This window comes from Pinus tabuliformis, chromosome 4_2, assembly GCF_031772625.1.
Source record: "Pinus tabuliformis cultivar Carrire ecotype Pingquan chromosome 4_2, CPIR1, whole genome shotgun sequence".
Taxonomy (NCBI): Eukaryota; Viridiplantae; Streptophyta; class Pinopsida; order Pinales; family Pinaceae; genus Pinus; species Pinus tabuliformis.
This window is the reverse complement of record NC_142304.1, coordinates 730,402,726-730,417,389: the sequence shown is the minus strand read 5'-3', so window position 1 is coordinate 730,417,389 and position 14,664 is coordinate 730,402,726. Positions and strand designations below refer to the sequence as shown.

At 31.9% G+C, this 14,664-nt stretch overlaps 1 long non-coding RNA gene across 1 annotated transcript; it reads right to left on the bottom strand.

Annotated features, from left to right (window-relative positions):
- Positions 1 to 4,707: 4,707 nt before the first annotated feature.
- LOC149171681 (uncharacterized) lies at positions 4,708 to 5,715 on the bottom strand. Its single transcript, XR_016259575.1, has 2 exons — positions 5,250 to 5,715; positions 4,708 to 5,112 (listed from the first exon to the last, which is right to left on the bottom strand). It is a non-coding gene; the product is annotated as an uncharacterized LOC149171681 (long non-coding RNA).
- Positions 5,716 to 14,664: the final 8,949 nt, after the last annotated feature.

The following is a 14,664-nucleotide window of genomic DNA, read 5'->3' as shown; positions in this document are numbered from 1 at the left end:
TTGACTTGTACCATGGCAGTAAATATGGTAGATCAACTTGTGAGAGGCATAGATTTTATATACAAACTTTGAGTACTGAATGGTCTCACACAAGCGATAATTTTTTTACCCCAAAAAAAATTGTTTAATGCCTCAAAATGGCTATGGAAGATTTCATACCCAAAATTTTCAAATTGGGACCCATCGATAAAAAATACCCTACAAGCTCATTCAAGTAATTCTTCCACTCTGAAAGCATTGAGATAGATAAAGAACAATATAATAATTCAATATGAATCAAGAGAAACTGTAGATGATAAATAGTATCACAATTCCCTAAATTACATACGAATGAAGTCAAAATTGGAAGAAACTTACCCCTAAAAGAATACAAAACCTATGAGAAGATAGAAAAAATAAGTATAAATAAATTGGGGTTTTAAGAAATGAGCAATGATAACCTATTGTAGTGCTCATAACCATGATCAATCTAGAATGATGATACGAACATAAAAGGGTAATAAATGGATACATAAAGTTATATATGTGAAATTTTCTCAAACAAGTGTAAGAAATCAACTAGAACATTATGGAGGCTTTTGTAATTATGGAATAGTAATGATGAAATAAATTAGCACTCTACTTGTATATTATAAATAAGTGTGTGGCAAGTGGTTGTGGAATCACATATGTGTGGCAATGACTTCATATGTGGAAAAAGAAATAAACTATGTAGACTAATGAGAAAACACCTGGCTTGAAGTGTATGAAGGAATGTTGTGAGAAATTCTATAATGAGACCTTGAGAAGGATTATGCATAATTGAAAAAACTAGTGAGAATTAACTAAGGGAACTTGCACAAGAATGATGACCCCAGAAGTGCAAATGGGGCTATCATGAGGAACACATGCCCACAAGAACGTGTGCCTGTCCTTAGGAATGCACACGTGGTCCTAGTTGTCTAGGCTCTGTAAGGCCCAAACTAGGCTACCTGCTTAGCATGGCTCAAAAGTGTACGTGCATTATTAGGAAATATCATAATGAAATTTGAAAACCTTAACTTTATGCACTATGAAAACCCTAGCTTTGTGTAATTTGAAAACCCTATCAATGTGGAATGTGGAAACTCCAATATAGTGAGTTCAAATTTGAGTGCATAATTATACAATGTAAGTAAAAAAACCATATTTACCTTGCATCACAAGTTGGCGACGTTTGTGAATGTATATTGAATTGAAATTTGAAGACCTTAATTTTGTGCAATTTGAAAACCCTACTTTTATGGAATTTGAGAATGCTAGTATTGTAGAATTTGATGGAATGGAATTGTATGGATGTAATTGTTGTTTATACCATTATGACTAATTTATTCCCAACACTCTATAACTCTCTATTTCCATTTACACATTTTCTACTCTCTCTCTCTCTCTATTTTTATTTCCCTCCCTCCCTCATTGTCCAACAAGCACTTCATCGACTCTCATTGAAGAAATTTTATGAGCTTTCTTATCATTGGAATCTCTAACCAATAGAAAATACGACCCATGATAAATATGACCATAATAACTATGACATACAAGAATTATGAACTTGAGAAATTTTACCATTATGAACTATGACGCATAATAACTATGACCTCGAGAAGTTTGACCCTCATGAATTATGACCTTAGGAATCATTCCTCTGTTGTTCATAGTTCCCTTGTCAATTAGGAACTTTTAATTTATTTTACAAGAATCATGACCACAAGAATTATGATGTGGGAGCTTTGACAATGAAATTAAAATAGGACCCTTTTTTCCAGTCATAGTTCTAGGGAATAATTCCTTTGTTAGTTAGGAGCCTTGACTCACAATAACTATAATCAATGTCTATTAGTCATAGCTATAGGAAATTTGTTGATCAGATAACTATTATGACCAACGACCTATAATAATCTTAGTCATTCATTGATCAAAGTTCTTGTCATATAGAGTAATTGTGGTAATAGTTCTCACTGGTTATATTTACTATGGGTTACAGTTCCCATTCGATAGAGTTATAAAGGTCATAGTTTTTCTTGAATTGATTCCAAAATATATCTTTTCAATGTATCCATTATTTAATGATGAGTAGTGGGAGAAATGTATCCATTATGTGGGAGAACGATGAGAATTATCCACCTGAATGAAGAGACCTTAGGATTATGTTATCTATATGTATGCATGTATGCTATTGATAATCTTGGCACTTTTATAGCATCCTCCTCCTCCCATATTTTGGTCATCCATTTTCTGTCAACCCCTTCGTCTGAAGTAATCTTCGTTAGGATCACTGCTACAGTTTCCAAATGGTTGAGTAAGTGATATGGTGAGTTGAAAAGGTAGTTTAAATATTAAATGTGATGGGGCAGTTTTTTTTGAGTTTTAAAATTAAATTCAAAATATTAAAGTTGCAGTATACCACGTCTCATTTGTCTTGGAGACTATTTCAAAAACACTTTTTTTTTAGTTTGAATCGATGAAGGAATATGGAAGAAAGTAGAGCCAAGACATAAGCAACAGGCTCCATAATGGACATTTCATTGTAGTATATGTTTTGTGTCTTTTTCATTGTTGGAAGCAGTCTTATAATAATATCTTGAACATTTTATGGTCTCTACATTTTCTATTCATGATCTTCTCTAACAACAATTTTACATGGGGTATTTCAGACAATGAGTCTTTCATTGGCAGTTTGGACTAATCTTTGAGTACTCTACAATTATCAATCTTAGATATCAAGTGACCCCAAGTTTGGATAACTAGTTATGGCATCTAATTACTTGTTTTCTCATTCTTTTCCGAATTCTAGCAACTAAGTGTACTCAAATATTCCACATTACAATTAGTAGGTCGATTGTTGAGTTACTACTTCCAGAAAGCATCCATTTGAAGTAAATTAAGCCAACTTGCAGAACTATAATGATGAAATTTTCTAACAAAGAAAGCCAAATGTTTGTAGCAGAATTGCACATGAACCAAATGGAATCTTTGTATACACAACTAGAATCTCCATTGTTGCCACACCACTATTTATACATATAGACACTTCATCAATTCCATTAAGACGCCATCCTCTCATAAGGGAAAGGATGTGCCCACCTAAGAGACCCTCAATGAGAAACCAACATTGCAATCCAAAGTAGACGAAATCTACATCTTATCATATGGGTCATTAGTATAAGATAATCTATGGAATCCATCTCCATGACTAGGACCCCACACATAGAGACATATAGAATAGTAGGTAAAAACCAAAAAGAAAATCTTATATCGTTATTAAATACTTAATTGATCAGTTATCTTTATTTTGTAACACATTTATTATCTTATTTAAATTTATATGTTTTTTTGTTACTTTCTTAACTATTTTACTTCTAACCCTATGTTTTCAACAAGAAAGTGTGTTGGTATCTAAGCTTTTTACTAATTTAAATTACTATAGAGGTTTTTACAAATTTTAAACCCATCAATTAAAGTAATTATAGTTCACAATTTTTTTTTGAACAATATGACATACATGATTTAAATACTTCAGTATTTTAAATACCAGTCAACGTGAAAAGTTTCTAATTACAAGAGAAGAGATTTTCTTTCCATCACCACATAGAACCTTACCATAAAACAATGTATTAACAAGTTTTTTGATGTTTCCTTGAATTTATGCCTTCTTACTGAAGTCAAACTGACAAAAATAAATTGAGTACCATATAATGACTTAGCATATTACGATTAAAAATCCATAAATATTTTACCTTCTTTTAATAGTTGAAATATTTTTCCATTTATCTTATTTATTGAAAAAAATTGTCTAATATATTCTTATGAATAAGCATATTGTGATGCTAAACAAATAACTTAAAATGTAATATGATCCTTCTAAAAAAAATTAATTTCAAAGGACTATTTCAAAATAATACATTTTACAGCCTATTCTTACAATCATGTAAGTGAGAATTTTTGCATTTGGGAACCCTCTAACTTGAAGTCTGCACTGCTATTATTAGCCGTTAAGTTAATTTTGGTAGTAAATAAATAATTTCTTTTATTGCAGTTAAGTTAGTTTTTCTAGTAAATGAATGATTTTTTTATTACTCATTTTATTTGTCAAATTTTTTTACTTTGAAGTTCTGGAATCAACAAGTTATAACATCCAACATATTAAAGAAAAAAATTAACACAAAATTTGAACTAACAATTTCAAAAAAAATATTGTCAGCTAATTTATATTTTAAAACTTGTAAAATTTATAATTAAATTTATTTATACCCACACATAAGTAAATTTTTTTATTATCAAAAATTTATTTTTAACAACCTAATCCAAAAAGCCCTAAAACCAACAACCCCATCGAGAAAGCCCTACAACCAAAATAAAAATAAGAATATGATGTAAATCTCTACATCCTTAGTGTCCCCCTAATATCGATCTTGAGACTGATTTAGTAAATTTCCCATGCCTTCTGAATAATTTACACATTTTTACTGAGTTGGAGAATTCCCCAATGCCTTGTTTGTATTCTTGTTTGTATTCACGATTAGCTTTTGGTTTTAGGATTACAGTAGCTAACAATTCAGAAGCCAACCTAGACTGATTTCTAAGAATTAAAGTCAATTTTATTAATTAAATGCAATATGGTCATACAAGACAAAACAATTTATCTAAAACAACAACTTCAAACTCAGAAGTTCGACAACACACACTTCCTTCATTGATAGTTAATAAAATGATAATAAAACGATACAATAATATGTAAATGCATCCAAAGTACATCTCTTCCTACCAAAAGGGTCGCTGGACTTGCACATCATTAAAGTTTTATATTTGAAATTGAATCGAGCAGCCTTAATTTGGTACTCCGCTGGAATTAGTTGAATCCATCCTGAGAATATTTTCTCTGTTCGGTTACATCGGCCTCACCAAAGAGATATCCCGGGATATAATAACCCGTTACAGGATCTGACATCCAAAACCTTTTTAATAACCTGCAGCAGGCGTATCAACAGCTTGTTTTGGTTCTGCTCGAATTAATCCTCTACTTTCTGCCCTTTTGGTTCTGCGCGAATTAGTCCTCTACTTTCTGCCTTCAACGCTACTGAATTGTATCCTCGCCTGCACGGAAACATCAATTAAAACGGAACGGAATCAAGTAAAATAGTTTTTTATTTCTAATATAAACTTCGATTTTAAAAGTATGGAGATCATAATATGGTGTTGGAGATTTTAGCGGCGTTGTGAGGGGAGCTTACATAGCCTGAATGCCTAGATTTGATCCGCAATCATATCCATGCCCCTCAACTTGAGAAATTGATCCAGCAGCCGCAGATGAGGAAGAGATCTGGCCATGAGAAGCCTGTTGCTGATGTCGATTATGGAGTTGCCTTGGATGTTGTTGCAGTGGGGGACGGTGCCGAAGTCGGTGCGTCAGAGGTTCACAATGAAGCAGAGAACCATCTCTTCCCTAATCAATAATCTGTTGCAGAAACTCCGGGCTCAATATTTCAATTTGAAATCCTAGGCGGGAACGCATTTGAATTTTGAAATCTTTTGGTGCGGAGGTAGCATTAAATGCATTTAAGTTCATGTCTTATCTATGGCTGCTGGCGTCAGAGTTGTCGTGGAGTCGCCGGGAATTCGCCGGGGATCGGGATGTCAGACATGGTGTACATGGATGACCCCCATGATATACATAGAGATGGGCCAGCCTACATTGGGCATTTAATACCCAATGTATGGCTGGTTAGCTCTTGCCCTAACATCCTCCCGCACTTTAAAAAGGTTGTCACCCTCGACAACACCATCTCTGAAATCGCCATTTCCAAGACCAAATGTCGCAAAGTGTCACTAATGCCAACATCATATGCTCATGTAGCATGAACTCCCTACTCTCTATTGCACGAACGTCCACCAAGGATCATGACTATATGTGGGTAAGACTCCTCAATCCATGGTCATCGGTCACAACTTGTCGCAATCCTCCATATTGCCTTATCATGTAGAAGGAGGCTCCGTCTAATTTGGCTACATGCTACGATCACAACTCATATCGTGCCTATCCACCATGTATCATAATCATGTGAATTGTTGTTGTAATACTCCAACTCAACTCTGCCATGTATCCGTGCACTTGCACACCCCCATGAATTGAACCAGTTGGGTAGCCAATCCAACCATCGCACCCACACCATGAGAATTCACCTTCACATGCCTTCATTATTTTTTTTTTTGAATTTTTTCACATCCTAAACTCCATCAAGAACTCCTCCCATCAATCCAATGCTCAATGTGCCATATCCAAGTCCATGAAGAAGTCTCCATCCCTTGAACGATATGTTGCTCATAAATTCTATCAAAGTGGTAATTTTACTCCTGCTTCATCATCTCGTCCATGTGCTTCCCATGGCCATAGACCAATCAACCTCCATGTCCATGAAAAAGTGGCTAAGTCTCATCAGCTCAACCCATGCCTAAGTGCTCCCAACAAGGCACCTCCATCATTTCAACTCCACAGTATTACATCTCTATCGCATTCATCAAGTCACTCCTCACGAAAATATCCCATACTATTTCCAATGTATGCATCCATACCACTTCAAAGTCAAGTACCGAACTGACCTTATCTCCTTAATGAACTAAATACTCCAAGACCACCATAGTATGAAGTCTTCATCTTCTGCAACTATCTCAAGTCATCAAGTCGCATTGGCAAGTCCATCTTGCCCAACATCCTTACCTTGACACTTCTCCTTGATTCCCATACACAACATCTCTACAAGTTCTTTTGCTTAATGCCACTCCATGAAGCTTGTCATGCTCCCTTTAACTCGATGTCCATGACTTCGACTTCCCAACTCGTCCACTCTAGTGGACTCAACATAAATTCAATCATCAAATCATTACCTTTATCCAGGTTAGTGCCCTCAGTCACTCTATCCTCATATCGCATCGCAGGTACCTCCCTTCATCATTGTCTCCCACACTAACTGTATTCCCAAGATTTCCTTTTGTCCTCAATGAAACTACAATGAATAAGTCTACCCAAGTATGTCATGTTTTCTTTACTTTGGTTTGGTGTGCCCTTCCTTCGTTTTGTCCATGAGTCATGTCGTGCATTTAGCCAATTCTCCATTTTCCTAGGCATGACTCATCCATCGCAAAGTCTATCGTGTTCCACCCTTGTCACGAGCATCCGCACCTTTTTCTCTAAGGCCGCATATTTCCCAAACAAGTTTTGCAACAACTAATAATCCTTTTTTCACAAATGGGCAAGGTATCATCGTAGTCTCCAATTGTTCATCTTTGGCCTTGACTTCGCTACCTTGCCCCTGCCAAATTATGTCGCACTGCAACCAACTTCTACTAGCCCATTTTCCGCAAAAATGGGCTCTGATACCACCAAACCACGAAGTGCGAAGATGTATCTCTGCTACTAGTTTTCACAAAGAAGGCTTTGATACCATTTGTCATAGCCCCAACTCTTAAGGAAACTGGCCAACTTTCTTAACTAACAACTCATGCCACACCAACTTTTTTTCTTTTAACTACTTAAATTTTCAGACTACGACTTACCAACACTTAGTTAATTCTTGTTAAGTGTTCACTTCTTTTATTATGCAACAGCAATAACATTAACTTTACTTAGATACGTAGCGAAAATAACAAATACAACAGTCCAAAACAATGTAGACAAGATTTACACGGGAGGGGGAAACTCCCCAATGATCTTGCCTTGAACTGTTATAATATTCGAAGATATAAATATTGTTACAACGGGCCAGTCCCACCTTAATGTTGTAAACTTCTCCCTAAAAGTTCAACAAATGGACCATGCCTCCAAGCTAGGTGCACAAGTAAAAATCTTCCTAATTTGTGCCCAACCATAGTGTTGGCACACTCCGAAGAAACCCCAAAATTTAGATGTCTAAACCTGCCCAAGTTCTCAGCGCTGCCTGTGGAAAATCGACCTGTACTCAGTTTGCCTCTGTTTTCTACCTGTGAAAAATCAACCTTCACTCCCTACGGAAATACAGTGCCTGCGGAAAAGCTTCCTCCTTCACTTTGGCTCTGTCTTATCGAATTTTGCTCTTCCTCCTATGGTCAACTAACCTTGCTAGGCTCATGCCTCTATAATTCACATCTCTTTTCTTTTAGTCGAACTCCTCTTTTGGTTGAGCTCCTTGGTTGCCTTGAATGAATGGCCGTTGTCTAATATATACACATTCCACCCATGCAACTTGTCCAAGGGTCGCATCTTTTAACCTCCACTTGGGTCGCACTGCACAGTCGCACACTCCAGCTGACCTATCCATCCACAGGTCGTGTCTGCATGCCCATCCACTTGTTGTGTGTGGCGAGCGCCCGCATTGTTCATCACACATTTTCGGTTAAACGTGCTTGGGTGACTCGCCCCTCAATTATGTGTGCATGTCTCCGACTTTCCCATGTGGGTTCTGTTAAACGAGCCCATCACTTGAGTTCGGTTTTTCGACTCTCCATGAGTTGGTGGGTCATCACAGGGGTTCATCCAACTCGAGGCCCTCACACTTTCCAACTAACAAAACATTGCCACACGTCTGAGAAACCAACAAATTAAAATGCATTCATTAAATTCTTATATGTATGTAAAGTCTTTATTACAGTTAAAAGGATAAATTATTTGAATTTCATTGATTTTATTCTTTGATTAAATTTCATTCTACCTACAAGTCTATCTAAAGGCTAATTGGTATATAGTTCTTACACATCCTTCAAAGGGATTGAGAAGAAATAGCATGTATGGATCCAAATATATATAGTTCTTACGCATCGAAGAAATAGCATGTATGGATCCAAATATATATAGTTCTTGCACATCCTTCAAAGCGATTGATAAGAAATAGAATGTATGGATCCAAATACAGTAATCCAGAAGATACAGAGGCTGTGAATGAGCTCAACGTGGTTACAAAGGGCCGGGAAGATGAAATTGGATTGGAGGCACAAGCAGAAAATCAAATTGAATACCCAGAAGAGAAAGGCAGTGCTGATCAGATGGGTTCATATAAGCCAGGCGAATTAACTGCATACGGATCAAATTCTGAAGCGACCTCAGGGTGTGATATAGGAGACATGACGTACTAGTACAATGTTCTTGCTGAGTTTGGTTTCTTTGCAGAACATATTTATCCGAACGAACTTGGAATCATCATCGACAATTATATCGGCGCAGATTCAATGGCCGATATTATGTGTTTGGATGCTGTTCACGGCAATGCTGAGATTACGGAAGATTTCTATGGGTCGCTGTGGGACAATGATATTTGGCAGTTGAATGAACATTCACTTATTCAAAACGATTTTGAATCGCCACAGAAAGATGAAGTTGGATTGGTAGTCAGTGAAGCCGAGTTTAATTCAATCCTACGTCTGAACGAAAATAAGGGAGAACTGTAATGTGTTGAAAAAGAAAAACTTTTCTTCATTGTGTAAGTTCAGAATAGCTTTTCCTGCTTTACCAAGTGAAAATAATACTCAAATTCTAGAATCCTGCTTTATTCCCGAATACTTTCTCCCATGTTATATGTGTAGCCGTGTGTAGCATGTCACTCAAAACTGTATGTGGAAAGGCTAAGGCCTACGCGGAACCATAGCTTTCCTCAATCTAATTCTTATGTATTGATTTCTATATTTTTCACAAAACGGAACCATAGTTTTCCTCAATCTAATTCGTCTGTATTGATTTCTATATTTTCAGAAAATGTTTTCATAGTTAGATCGTTATCCAAAAACATTATGTATAGAGTATTTAACAGCGCTCTCAAATACTTTCATTAATTTCTGTAGTGGATTATATGTATCAACGTAAATTATCTTCCATATAATTTTCGAATGAGCCAGTTCGGTCTTTTTAATATAATCTTAATAATATTACTCTGCAAGAAAGAGATTTGGTACATTCTCCTAAACTAAAATAGATGTAATATAAATTCACATTAGTTTAAAAATATGTATATTATGCTTTTATTACTGAAATACTGCAATGTATATATATATATATATATATATATATATATAAAATAAAAAGAAAGTAGTATAAAGCAATAGAATGATTTATAATAAATTGATATATGAAATTAATTTGTGATCACTTTGACGTATTTTAATTATTTTTATATTTTTATTTTAATTATTTTTGTTTAAGATAATATGTGAATTGATTTTAAAATGAAATTTTCATAATTTTAATTCAATTATTACTAATTATTAAATGGATGGTAGAGATTTAACTTCCACAAAATATTTAAGAATATCAATAATACTATACACAAATAAAAAATTAAGATTTATCTTTAAAATAATTATATAATTTTTTCATTTTTAATTAATTTGATCAATTAAAAAAATATATCATATAAACAAAAATTATTTACGATGAATTATAGTTTTTTGAGCATACAATATTAATAAAACTTAATATTGACCAATAATATAATAACAATATCTCTTTAAAAATCAAAATTTTCCATGATAAAAATTCTTGTTATTTATATATTTAAATTGTGAATTAATTTATTTTATAATTAATAATAAAATGTTTGAATAATTTTTATGATAAATGTTTATCAATTTTTACTGGGTATTTAATTTATATAGCTATTATGTAATGAATTTTCAAAACATTTATACTACCGTAACATCAACTTTTACGAACCATATATAAAAGTTACTGTGTAATCAATTTTCAAAGGATTTATATTATATCCAAACGATCGGAATCGTGCCTTATCAGTTTCGGCTAACACTGAAAATGCGCTGACACCATGATGTCAACAAAGCGTTTTACAAGTGATTTACGATCGTCTCGAATCCAATCGCCATGAATGGCCGTATTTGTCTCAAAATCCTCCAGCAACATCATTAAGCTAGTTGTGGAAGTTCATGATTCATTACCTACTCGGAATAGCACTGTGGGTGCACACGTTGAAAACGAAACGAACCACGATTGGACATATTTGGACATATATAAACAATTAACTAATGGCTTTTCATAATTCAACTCTTTACATTTCTTTACCTGCTCCGAAAAGCATATTGCGCTATTCATAATCCAAAATTTTGAATGTTTTTAACTGCTCTCAATAACCTAATGAATGGATAGGTTGGAAACTTATAAATAAATATAGATAAATCTTAACCATAACCATAGATTTATGATGCTCGCAGAAGATCAAATGTTGCCAATATGTTAAATATGTTAAAAACTTAAAAGTAAAAAATTAATATAGGTGTATTTTAATTATAAATTTACTGTGTTTTTAGAAGCAGGTGTAATTTTTTTTTTTCAAATTTTATTCTTCGAAAGAAGTTTTAAAGAATTTGATTATTTTCAAAGTTTTTCTAGATTACTGGTTAAAATAAATTTATACTAGTTGTAAATATAATTTGTCATTTTTTAAATTATATTTTTGAATGTATAAATTAATTCAATATCTTGAAAATCTTTTTGATAACGTAGATTACATAAACTATGTAGCTTAAATTTACAATTCCATCCAATATTTTTTTTTTACATTTCAAACAAAATTGACCAAAACATGTATTGAGGCTACCTGAAATAATTTAACCGTACATGATATGTCCATGGTTCTCATTGAAATAATTTATGATAGTTTATATTAAAATAGTTTAATTTATAGAGGGGTTGTCTACATAAAGTTGTTGCTAAAATAAATAAATTAATATGAATATTCAAATAATTTATTTAAGCCCCATTTCATATAATTATGTTGTGTGGGAAATGAATGCAGAAGGTCCATCTATATGAGTTTAGTGACAGGTCTAGATTGAATTTCTAGGTTTTTTGTTATAAGCTTTTACACAGAACTTAAATTTTGTCAAAGCTTTGTAATTTTGAAAAGTGGAGCAAGTCACTTTTGGAAATGGTTTTGCCATATTGGATAGAAAGTAGAAATATCTATTATTATGGTTTTAATTTTGGGCAACTGACTGCAAAATGTATATATTCTTCAACATGAGTATCTATGACTTTTGTTTCTTTGAAAAAAAATATTGAAATTCTTTATTGAAATATTTTTAAAATAGTATAAGAATTATACATCTTCTAATACTAGAAAGCTAAAATATAAGATTTTTTTACTTTTAATTATTTATTAGTGAGAGTAAGAACTAAATATCTTGACCACATCTACTTTAGCCTAAATAAAAGTCATAATTTCAACATAATTCTTTTTACTTATATCAATAACAACTTAATTTCAACATAACTATTTTCACTTATAATAATAATATTTTAAAATTAATTAAATATTTAATCCATACAAAATGTTAATAATTGATCGGATCACATTTCATTTAGTTTGATTAAGTATCACATTATATCTATTCCTATTCCTATATCCAAGAAAAACAGTAAACCAATCGTTTATTTACTCCTATCTTACAAATATGACCAGATAAAAAAAAATGCGGAAGCATGGAGAAAGATTTGAATCGTGAAGCGTTAACTTATTGGTAAGTAGAATTATGATTCAAATAGACATCATAAGAGTTGAAAGTTTATCCGCTACTTATTTGCCACGGAATATGTTTATTGATATTAAAAACGTGAAAGTCCATCTCGTGATGGGAAATGGTCGTTTAACATCATGATCAACATGTAATGAAATACAATAAAGTTATATTTCTTTAATGTTAAGGGTTTGAAATTATTTTAAATTTTAAATTTATTTATAATTTATATCTATCTACATTTTGATTGTAAATTGAAGTAATTTCCATTTTCATTTAAAATATTATAATGTACTCTTCTATATACCATAATCCTCTTTATATGTTTTGTTTTTTTTAATAAGCGATTTACACTTTATTGGTTTTAGGCATATCTTCTTTATATGTTTTGGTCTTTTGAATAAGCGGTTTACACTTTATTGGTTTTATTTTTTTAATAAGTAGTTTTAGGAAATACGGAAGAATTTAACAATGGATTGTATGATGATAATATACAAATGACCCATTGTGATATAGAAATGAATCTAAAGAATTAAGCTTAAATTTTGTTATATTTATGTAAATTGTACGATTATATTGTTTCAAAACATTAATATAATATAAAAAGATAATAATTATATATAAATGTTATTTAATCTAAATAAATTATTTATTAAATTACAAATATTTTTGAAATTTATTTGATGTATATGAGGAATGAGTATATGTGTTAGGATGAGTAAATATTTTATGTTAAAAACACATGTATATTCTATTTTTAAAATTGTTAAATTATAGTTAATGATATACATGTTCTTAGATTGATGTGTAACTAGAAGGTGAATTTCTCATTAAATTTAATTTATGGCTAACTTTTATAACATTTATAAATTAGTTAAGCGTATAAAAATAAGATATAAATCGCCTTGTTTCGGGTGGATGTATTAACTAATTAGAAACTGTTCCATTTTATTCCTATATATTTATTTATTCAAATATTATGTTAATTACATGTTGGGTGAATATATGATGACATGCTTTAAGAAAAATTCAAAATTTAACTTTTTGACTAATTTCTAAATTAAATTTTATTTCTTAAAATTTATATAAACTCTAGATTTTTTAATATATATATTTAATAAAAAAAAATTTGTTATTTTTATATAAATATTTGCAAAAATATATAATTTCTTTAATAATAATATATTATTTTAAAACAAATATGACATATTTATTCACTATTTAATATTGAATATTCTTAAATTAAAAATATTTTTAAATATATAAATTGATAAATTTAAATATTAAAAATAAATCCAAAGTGAGTTTTAATCAAATTTCCTTGAAGTAACTCTTTTTTTTTTCAAAAGGTGGAAAAACCTATCAAACTCAGTTTGTCAAACCAACAGTGAGGATAGCTATCTCTGGCTGCTATCCGCAAATGTCAGTTGACACATCACTGTTATCAAGGAAAACCACGCCGCCTGAAATAACCCGCTGGTGGTCCTTGAAGTAACTCTTACATGCAAAGACTATGTTATATTTTGGCAAAATTTTGGCAAAGAGTGATTGTAAATATAATTATTGATATGTAATATTTGATTGTGATTCTTTGATGGTATGTATTACTTGAAAGTATTAAAAATAGTGGTGTTGATATTTTACATGATTGAAAATGTTAATTTTCCTATCTCATTGGGATTTGAATGTTTTTTAAGTTAAGTCTGATAAATATTGACTATCTAAAATAGAGCATACATCAATCCTTTTCTTGTGAGAGTTTGCTACTTGTCACACATCTATTAAGCATATATATATATATAAAATTAAAAAATTACTTATCTATTTTCTAAAACCACTGGATAATGATAATACTATTGATATATGAACATAATGATTTACATCTTTTATCACCATAATCATTGAATTAAAAAAAAAAACTTAATACATTGATTTGATTATACACTGCAATTATAGTTTAGACTTTAATCTGATTACAATGTATATAAAGTCAGAGAGGGACACCTCTCCAGCCCTCATGCTATCTCAGAGTTAATTTAGCACGTAAGATACCTCCACGATTTTCTTCATTAAAGAACTTGTACTGTAAGATTTGTTCACAATAATTCATGGTCTGGTCCTATGTGACATCTACACTTACCTTATGGCTCGCACCAC